Source organism: Loxodonta africana, chromosome X (assembly GCF_030014295.1).
Source record: "Loxodonta africana isolate mLoxAfr1 chromosome X, mLoxAfr1.hap2, whole genome shotgun sequence".
NCBI classification, from domain to species: domain Eukaryota; kingdom Metazoa; phylum Chordata; class Mammalia; order Proboscidea; family Elephantidae; genus Loxodonta; species Loxodonta africana.
This window is the reverse complement of record NC_087369.1, coordinates 66,151,116-66,162,517: the sequence shown is the minus strand read 5'-3', so window position 1 is coordinate 66,162,517 and position 11,402 is coordinate 66,151,116.

Here is an 11,402-nt window from a genome sequence, read left to right as displayed (position 1 = left end):
GCAGGAGTGGCAATATTAATTTCTGACAAAATAGACTTGAAAGTTAAATCCACCACAAAGGATAAAGAAGGGCACAACATAATGATTAAAGGGACAACTGACCAGGAAGAAATAACCATATTAAATATTTATGCACCCAATGACAGGGCTGCAAGATACTTAAAACAAACTTTAACAGAATTGAAAAGTGAGATAGACACCTCCACAATTATACTAGGAGACTTCAACACATGACTTTCGGAGAAGGATGGGCCTTCCAGCAAGAAGACACGGGAAGATCTAATTGCTACAATCAACCAACTTGACCTAATAGACTTATACAGAACACTCCACCCAACAGCTGCAAAGTATGCTTTTTTTTCTAGTGTACACGGAACATTCTCTAGAATAGATCACTTATTAGGTCATAAAACAAACCTTTGCAGAGTCCAAAACTTCGAAACACTACAAAGCATCTTCTCAGACCACAAGGCCATAAAAGTAGAAATCAATAACAGAAAAATCAAGGAAAAGAAATCAAATACTTGGAAACTGAACAATACCCTGTTCAAAAAAGACTGGTTTATAGAAGACACTAAAAAAAATAGAAGACACTAAGGAGGGAACAAACAAATTCATAGAATGCAACGAGAATGAAAACACTTCCAGTCAAAACCTCTGGGACACAGCAAAAGCAGTGCTCAGAGGTCAATTTATATCGATAAATGCACACATACATAAAGAAGAAAGAGCCAAAATCAGAAAACTGTCTCTACAACTTGAAAAAATAGAAAGTGAGCAACAAAAGAATCCGTCAGGCACCAGAAGAAAACAGATAATAAAAATTAGAGCTGAATTAGAGAACAGAAAAAGAATTGAAAGAATTAACAAAGCCAAAAGCTGGTTCTTAGAGAAAAATGAACACAATTGATAAACCATTCGCCACACTGACTAAAGAAATACAGGAAGGGAAACAAATAATCTGAATAAGAAATGAGATGGGCCATATCACAACAGACCAACCGAAATTAAAAGAATCATATCAGATTATTATGAAAAATTGTACTCTAACAAATATGCAAAACTACAAGAAATGGGTGAATTCCTAGAAAAACACTACCTACCTAAACTAACACAATCAGAAGTAGAACAACTAAATAGATCCATAACAAAAAAAGAGATTGAAAGGTAATCAAAAAACTCCCAACACAAAAAAAGCCCTGGCCCGGACGGCTTCAGTGCAGAGTTCTACCAAACTTTCAGAGAAGAGTTAACGCCACTACTATTAAAGGTATTTCAAAGCATAGAAAATGATGGAATGCTACCTAACTCATTTTATGAAGCCAGCATGTCCCTGATACCAAAACCAGGTAAAAACACTACAAAAAAAGAAAATTACAGACCTATATCCCTCCTGAACATAGATGCAAAAATCCTCAACAAAATTCTAGCCAATAGAATTCAACAACATATCAAAAAAATAATCCACCATGACGAAGTGGGATTTATACCAGGTATGCAAGGTTGGTTCAATATTAGAAAAACCATTAATGTAATCCACCATATAAATAAAACAAAAGACAAAAACCACACGATCTTATCAATTGATGCAGAAAAGGCATTTGACAAAGTACAAAACCCATTTATGATAAAAACTCTCACCAAAATAGGAATAGAAGGAAAATTACTCAACGTAATTTTCTTTTTTATACAAAGCCAAGCGCCAACATCATTCTAAACGGAGAGATCCTGACAGCATTTCCCCTGAGAACGGGAACCAGACAAGGATGGCCTTTATCACCGCTCTTATTCAACATTGTGCTAGAGGTCCTAGCCAGAGCAATTAGGCTAGACAAAGAAATAAAGGGCATCCAGATTGGCAAGGAAGAAGTAAAATTATCTCTATTTGCAGATGACATGATCTTATAAACAGAAAATCCTAAGGAATACTCAGCAAAACTATTGAAACTAATAGAAGAGTCCTGCAGAGTTTCAGGTTACAAGATAAACATACAAAAATCACTTGGATTTCCTCTACATCAACAAAAAGAACATCGAAGAGGAAATCACCAAATCAATACCATTCATAGCAGCCCCCAAGAAAATAAAATACTTAGGAATAAATCTTACCAAAGATGTAAAAGACCTATACAAAGAAAACTACAAAGTACTAGTGGACGAAACTAAAAGGGACCTATCTAAGTGGAAAAAAATACCTTGCTCATGGATAGGAAGACTTAACATAGTAAAAATGTCTATTCCACCAAATGCCGTCTATATATACAATGCATTTCCAATCCAAAATCCAACTACATTTTTTAATGTGATGGAGAAACAAATCACCAACTTCATATGGATGGGAAACAAGCCCCGGATAAGTAAAGCATTACTGAAAAAGAAGAAGAAAGTGGGAGGCCTCACTCTACCTGATTTTAGAACATATTATACAGCTACAGTAGTAAAAACAGCCTGATACTGGTAAAACGTACAGGCACATAGACCAATGGAACAGAATTGAGGACCCAGATATATAAATCCATCCACATATGAGCAGCTGATATTTGACAATGGCCCAATGTCAGTTAATTGGGGAAAAGATAGACGTTTTAACAATTGGTGTTGGCATAACTGGATATCCATCTGCAATAATATGAAACAGGACGCATACCTCACACCATGTACAAAAACTAACTTCAAATGGACCAAACCTGAACATAAAGTCTAAAATGATAAAGATCATGGAAGAAAAAATAGGGACAACGTTAGGAGCCCTAATTCAAGGCATAAACAGAATACAAAAAATTACAAAAAATGACGAAGAGAAACCAGATAACTTGGAGCTCCTGAAAATCAAACACCTATGCTCATCTGAAGACTTCACCAAAAGAGTAAAAAGACCACCTACAGATTGGGAAAAAATTTTCAGCTATGACATCTCCGACCAGCCCCTGATCTCTAAGATCTATATGATTCTGTTAAAACTCAACCACAAAAAGACAAACAACCCAATCAAGAAGTGGGCAAAGAATATGAACACACACTTCACTAAAGAAGATATTCAGGCAGCTAACAGATACATGAGAAAATGCTCTCGATCATTAGCCATTAGAGAAATGCAAATTAAAACTACCATGCGATTCCATCTCGCTCCAACTCTATCTCTCTCCAACAAGGCTGGCATTAATCCAAAAAACACAAAAGAATAAATGTTGGAGAGGCTGTGGAGAGACTGGAACATTTATACCCTACTGGTGGAATGTAAAATGGTACAACCACTTTGGAAATCTATCTGGCGTTTCCTTAAAAAGCTAGAAATAGAAATACCATACGACCCAGAAATCCCAATCCTCGGATTATATCCTAGAGAAATAAGAGCCTTTACATGAACAGATACATGCACACTCATGTTTATTGCAGCGCTGTTTGCAATAGCAAAAAGCTGGAAACAGCCAAGGTGTCCCTCAATGGATGAATGGATAAATAAATTATGGTATATTCACACAATGGAATACTACGCATCAATAAAGAACAATGATGAGTCTGTGAAACATTTCATAATATGGAGAAACCTGGAAGGCATTATGCTGAGTGAGACTAGTCAGAGGCAAAAGGACAAATATTGTATAAGACCACTATTATAAGATCTTGAGAAATAGTTTAAACTGAGAAGAACACATTCTTTTGTGGTTACAAGAAGGGGGAGGGAGGGAGGGTGGGAGAGTGTTATTTACTGATTAGATAGTAGATAGGAACTACTTTAGGTGAAGGGAAGGACAACACTCCATGCAGTGGAGGTGAGCACAACTGGACTGGACCAAAAGCAAAGAAGTTTCCTGAATAAACTGAATACTTCGAAAGTCACCGGAGCAAGGGCAGGGGTTTGGGGACATCTAAGTCAGTTGGCAAAATAAATTCTATTAAGAAAACATTTTGCATCCCACTTTGAAGCTTGGCATCTCTGGACTTAAATGCTAACAAGTGGCCATTTAGAATGCATCAATGAGTCTCAACCCACCTGGATCAAAGGAGAATGAAGAACACCAAGGTCACAAGGTAATTATGAGCCCAAGAGACAGAAAGAGCCACATGAACTAGAGACTACATCATCCTGAGACTAGAAGAACTAGATGGTGCCCGGCCACAACCGATGACTGCCCTGACAGGGAGCACAACAGAGAGCCCCTGAGGGAGCAGGAGAGCAGTGGGATGCAGACCCCAATTTCCGATTAAAAGACCAGGCTGACTAAGACTAGAAGAATCCTGGCGGTCATGGTTCCCAAACTTTCTGTTGGCCCAGGACAGGAACCTTTTCTGAAGCGAACTCAGCAGACATGGATTGGACTGGACAATGGGTTGAAGAGAGATGCTTATGAGGAGTGGACAACACTTGAGACTATGTTTGCATCTCCTTTCTGGAGGGGACATGGGAGGGTAGAGGAGGTTAGAAACTGGCAAAACGGTTATGAAAGGAGAGACTGGAAGGAGGGAGCGGGCTGACTCATTAGGGGTTCAGTGAGTGGGAGTATGTAGTAAGGCGTGTATAAGTTTACATGTGAGAGACTGACTTGATTTGTAAACTTTCACTTAAAGCAAAATAAAAATTATTAAAAAAAAACTATTGGCTAATATCAACCCCATTGGCCTTGAGTTGATTCCAACTCATAGTGACTCTATAGGACTGAGTAGAACTGCTCCACAGGGTTTCCAAGGAGCAGCTAGTGGATTCAAACTGCCAACCTTTTGGTTAACAGCCCAATGCTCAACCACTGCACCACCAGGGCTCCATTTAATCTACCGAGAGTTGGGTTTGAATCCACGTGGGTACTAGTCCATTGGTTCTTAAATCCAACACCTTAACCACTTGACCATCCTGGTGGTGTTTAGGTAATAGAAGAAATTAAAAATGAAATTAAAGAAATTCTCAGAACCAAATGAGAATGAAAACACAACATACCAAAACCTTTGGGACACAGCAAAAGCAGTGCTCAGAGAAAAATTTATAGCAACAAATGCACACATCAAAAAAAGAAGTAAGGTCTAAAATCAATAACTTAATGCTACATCTTGAACAAATAGGAAAGGAACAGCGAGAGACAATCACAGTTACCAGAAAAAAAAGAAATAAACATCAGAGCAGAAATAAATAGAAAACAGAAAAACGATAGAATCAACAAAAATAGAAGTTGGTTCTTCGAGAGGATCGATAAAATTGGCCAAATTGACAAAGGAAAAAAATGAGAAGACACGAATAACCAAAATAATGAATTAAGTGGGTAACATTACAACAGAACCAACTGTGATAAAGAGGATCATAACAGAATATTATGAAAATTTGTACTCCAACAAGTTTGAAACCTTGAGGAAATGGACAAATTTCTAGAAACCCACTGCCTAAGTAAACTAACGCAAATAGAGGTAGAAAATCTAAATAGACTCATAACAAAGAGGAAATTGAAGATATCATTAAAAAAAAAAAAAGCTCCCAACAACAACAACAAAAGCCCCAGTCCAGTTGACTTTACTGGAGTATTCTGCCATACACTCAGAGAAGAGTTGATGCCAATTCTAATCAAAATATTTCAAAACACAGAAAAGGAAGTAATACTCCCTAATTCATTCTATGAAGCTAGCATAACCCTGATACCAAAGCCATGTAAAGATACCACAAAAAAAGAAAATTACAGACCAATATCCCTCATGAAATAGAACCAAAAATTCTCAACAAAATTTTAGCCAACAGAATTCAGCATCATATAAAAAAAATAATACATCACGATCAGGTGGGATTCATACTAGGGATGCAAGGGTGGTTCAACATTAGAAAATCAATCAATGTGATTCACCACATAAAATGAATAAAAGAATCACATGATCATCTCAATCAATGCAGAAAAGGCATTTGATAGCTCTTAGCAACATAAGAATAGAAGGGAAACTTCTCAACATAATTAAGAGAAAACTAACAGCTAACATTATCCTCAAAGGAGAGAGATTGAAAGCATTCCCCATGAGAACAGGAATGACAGAAGGATGCCTATTATCACCACTCTTATTCAATATTGTACTGGAAGTTCTAGCCAGAGTTATAATGCAAGAAAGGGAAATAAAGAGCGTCCAAATTGGAAAGGAAGAAGTAAAACTATCCCTATTAGCAGATGACATTATCCTATACATAGAAAATCCCAGAGATTTTGCAAGAAAGTTACTGGAATTAATAGAAGGCTTCTGCAAAGTGGCAGCTTACAAGAGCAACACACAAAAATCAGTTGGATTCCTCTACACTAACAATGAGAACTCTGAAAACAGAATTAAGAAAATAATATTTACAATAGCCCCCTAAAAGAAAAAATACTTAGAAGTAAATCTAACCAGGGCTGTAAAAGACTTATACAACGAAAACTATAAAACACTACGGCACTAAACCAAAAGAGACTTACATAAATGGAAAAATATTCCATGCTCATGGATTGGAAAATTTAACATTGTGAAAATATCAATAGTACCCAAAGTGATCTATAGATATAATGCAATCCAGATCCAAATCCCAACAACATTCTTTACTGAAATGGAAAAAGCAGTCACCAACTTTGTATGAAAAGGAAAGATGCCCTGAATAGCGAAAGAAATATCAACGAAGAAGAACAAAGTAGGAGGCCTCACACTTCCCGATCTCAAAGCTTATTATACAGCCACAGTAATCAAAACAGGCTGGTACTGGTTCAATGATAGACACACAGACCAATGGAATAGAATTGAGAACCCAGAAGTAAATCCATTCATCTATGGTTAGCTGATCTTTGACAAAGGGTTGAAGTCCATTCAATGAAGAAGAAAGTCTTTTTAAGAAATGGTGCTGGCCGCCCGATCTCGAAAATCTACATGATTCTGTCAAAACTCAACCACAAAAAGACAAACAACCCAATCAAGAAGTGGGCAAAGGAAATGAACACACACTTCACTAAAGAAGATATTCAGGCAGCTAACAGATACATGAGAAAATTTTCTCTATCATTAGCCATTAGAGAAATGCAAATTAAAACTACGATGAAATTCCATCTCACTCCAACAAGGCTGGCATTAATCCAAAAAACACAAAATAATAAATGTTGGAGAGGCTGTGGAGAGATTGGAACTCTTATACACTGCTGGTGGGAATGTAAAATGGTACAACCACTTTGGAAATCTATCTGGCGTTATCTTAAACAGTTAGAAATAGAACTACCATACAACCCAGAAATCCCACTCCTCGGAATACACCCTAGAGAAATAAGAGCCTTCACACAAACAGATATATGCACACCCATGTTTATTGCAGCACTGTTTACAATAGCAAAAAGCTGGAAGCAACCAAGGTGTCCATCAACGGATGAATGGGTAAATAAATTGTGGTGTATTCACACAATGGAATACTACGCATCGATAAAGAACAGTGACGAATCTCTGAAACATTTCATAACATGGAGGAACCTGGAAGGCATTATGCTGAGCGAAATCAGTCGGAGGCAAAAGGACAAATATTGTATAAGACCACTATTATAAGATCTTGAGAAATAGTATAAACTGAGAAGAACACATACTTTTGTGGTTACGAGGTGGGGAGGGAGGGAAGGTGGGAGGGGTTTTTTACTGATTAGTTAGTAGATAAGAACTACTTTAGGTGAAGGGAAGGACAACACTCAATACATGGAAGGTCAGCCCAATTGGACTGGACCAAAAGCAAAGAAGTCTCCAGGATAAAACGAATACTTCAAAGGTCAGCGGAGGAAGGGTGGGGGTTTGGGAACTATGTTCTAAGGGGACTTCTAAGTCAATTGGCAAAATAATTCTGTTAGGAAAACATTCTGCATCCCACTTTGAAAAGTGTCATCTGGGGTCTTAAATGCTAACAAGCGGCCATCTAAGATGCAGCAATTGGTCTCAACCCACCTGGAGCAAAGGAGAATGAAGAACACCAAGGTCACACGACAACTAAGAGCCCAAGAGACAGAAAGGGCCACATGAACCAGAGACCTACATTATCCTGAGACCAGAAGAACTAGTTGGCGCCTGGCCACAATCGATGACTGCCGGCCACAATCGATGACTGCCCTGACAGGGAGCACAACAGAGAACCCCTGAGGGAGCAGGAGATCAGTAGGATGCAGACCCCAAATTCTCATAAAAAGACCAGACTTAATGGTCTGACTGAGACTAGAGGAATCCCGGCGGTCATGGTCCCCAAACCTTCTGTCGGCACAGGACAGGAACCATCCCCGAAGACAACTCATCAGACATGAAAGGGACTGGACAGTGGGTGGGAGAGAGATGCTGCTGAAGAGTGAGCTAATTATATCAGGTGGACACTTGAGAGTGTGTTGGCATCTCCTGTCTGGAGGGGGGATGGGAGGATAGAGAGAGTTGGAAGCTGGCAAAATTGTCACGAAAGGAGAGACTGGAAGGGCTGACTCATTAGGGGGAGGGCAAGTGGGAGTAAGGAGTAAGATGTATGTAAACTTATATGTGACAGACTGACTTGATTTGTAAACGTTCACTTGAAGCTCAACAAAAGTTAATTTAAAAAAAAAGAAACGGTGCTGGCAAACTAGATAACCACTTGCAGAAAAATGAAACAGGATCCATACCTCGCACCATACACAAAAACAAACACAAAATGGATCAAAGACCTAAATGTTAAAGCTAAAACTATGAAGTTCCTGGAAGAGAACACAAGGACAGAACTAGGGGTCCTAAGTTTTGGCAAAAATAAACTTTCAAACACAACTGAAAATGCACAAACAACAGAAGATAAACTAGATTATTGGCACCTACTAAAAACTAAATACTTAAGCTCATCATGCAAGGGCATAGCAAAGGGAGGACCTAGGTCCCTGGGCAGAAGTTTATGAACATGCCACAAAGATGCCAGTCAAGAATTTATTTCAACATTACATTGAATACATATCTTTAGATTTGTCGAATATCAAATGTATGAACACAGTCACGTTTTGTTATGTATTTATTCTGCTGAGCTATTCTAGCACCTGCGTAAGGAAAGAGGGCACAAACAAATTACAGGTAGTCCCCGACTTATGACAGGGTTCTGTTCCAACGACTCTGTCATAAATTGGTTCTGATGTAAGTCGAATACCTCTTTTTTTTTTTCAGTTTTCGTTGTCATTGGCTTTTATTATCAGTATCTTTATAAATCCAATCTTTGTCTTTGGGGGTTGGAAACATTATATATAAATTTATAGATATATTTTAATACATATATACATACATACATAAAAAATATACAAATCATAAAAATTTATTCTGGTGACGAAGAAGAGTTGGACAACTTTGGCTTTTTGCCAATTGAAATAATAACTCCACTTGTGGAAGGTTCTGGATCATCTGGTTTATCTCTGGGTATGGGGATGGCACTTCTAGTCAGAAAATTAGTGAGAGTTGTCTGTATGGTCCTTTCTTTTTTTTCTTCATATATTTCTCATTAATGTCTTCCTGCTTCCCAGATCTTCCTTTAACAAAGTGATCAGCATTTGGGTCCACGTTTTCAAGCAACTGAAGTCCCTGATTTAGTTTAGAAAACTAAAACTATATGGCAGAGTTTTGAACAGTAAATCATAACATTGAACATCTGTGAGTGAACATCTGAGAATGATAACATCAGCAAATTATGCACTGCAACACTGCACGTAGTACATATTACTAACAATAAGATGTACCAAAAAACAAAACAAAACAAAAAAACAGATTAGTGTGGTTCATTGTAACTCAAATATGTCTTAACTATTCAGGCACCATTTACCCTCCGCTATCTCTCCAGACTCACTCCTTTCTGGGTCCCTTCCCTTCTGGCTAGGCTGTGTGTAGGTGGAAGTGCTGTGAGGGAAAAGGTACAACCTCATCCTTCCGTGGTAGAAGAGAAAAAATGCATCACGTGGGTGGGGGCTGTTCCTTTAATCTGGGCCACTTTTCTTCCAGGTAATTGCTCCCTGACTTTTTTCCATTCTTAAGGTGACCAACCATCCTGGTTTGCCTGGAATGGGAGGCTTTTCTAGGACATGGGATTTTCAGTGCTAAAACCAGGACAGTCCAGGGAAAACCAGAATGTTTGATTACCTTAATTGCTCAGGTATCACCTTCTCAGTGAGGCCTGCCCTGATCAGCCTTCCTGTCTAAAATAATGCACATTCATTTCCCCACAATCTCTATTGGCTAACCCTGCTTTAGTTTTTCATCCCAGATCTGTTTAATTTTTTATTTTTAGTCCCCCAACCCACCACTACAACATAAACTCCATGAAGGCAGGGACTTTTGTTTTGTCATTGCTGTATCCCTAACACATAGAACAGTACTTGGAACATAGTAAGCAATCAATAAGCACTCATTGTTATATGAAATTCATCTAGTTTGTCTCTAGAAAGCTTGAAATTTTTTTGGCTGCTGTTGTTTAAAAAAATCGCTGACTCCAAAGCTAGGAAGGCTTAACTACCTTTCATGGTTGCTGATGACCACTCACTCAGCCAGGTGTCCAACTAACATGTTTAGATATGTTCATCATTTAATTACATTTGGCTTAGATTTCAGTCTATCATTTTGAGCTGTTTATCCTGGCAATGTTACCTCCTCAATAGCTCTTGTATTTATTTCTTCCTCTAACCCCCCATTGCTCTTACCCTAGATTAGGCCTTATTACCTCTAGCACACTAACTCTTATGATACACCAAACTCATCACTCTCCAGTTTGGTTCCAGTTTCAGGTTTTTACCTTCGTTATCCCCTCTTGCCTGGAACATTCTAACCCCAGATCTGCCCATGGCTGGGTCCATTATTTCATTCAGATCTCAGCTGAAATGTCACTTCCTCAGGGAGGCTTTCCCTGACCTACTTATCCAAAGAAGCTCCACCAGTCACTCTTTCTTTACCCTATTTTCTTCATAACAACTATTGCTGTCAGAGATTAATTACTATAATTTTTCTTACATATTTATTGTCTGTTATTCCCCCCACTAGCTCCATGAAAGCAAGGACTTTTTTCTGTCTAGTTCACTGTCCTATCCCCAGAGGCTAGGACAATGCCCAGAACATAATAGGAGCTTCCAAGCTAGTTCCCTCCAATCCATCTTCTACACCTCTGGAGGCTTCCAGAGAACTCATTCTAACCTGCAAATCTGATCTTGTCAATCTTCTGCCTAAACTATTCGCAGGCTCCCTACTGCCTTTGGGATAAAGTCAAAGCTCCTCAGCCCAGTGTGCAAGGCTATCCAGGAACTGTGGGTACAGACAGTCCACAGCTTATTTCTTGCTTCCCTCCCCTTCTCCTCAACTTGACTCCTCTAATTCAGACATCCTGAATGCTCCAGGCTCTTTAAAGAGCCTTTATACCTCCTTTGTTCATGCGGTTTCCTGTGCCTGGAATGCCCTTTCCTTGCTTGGAC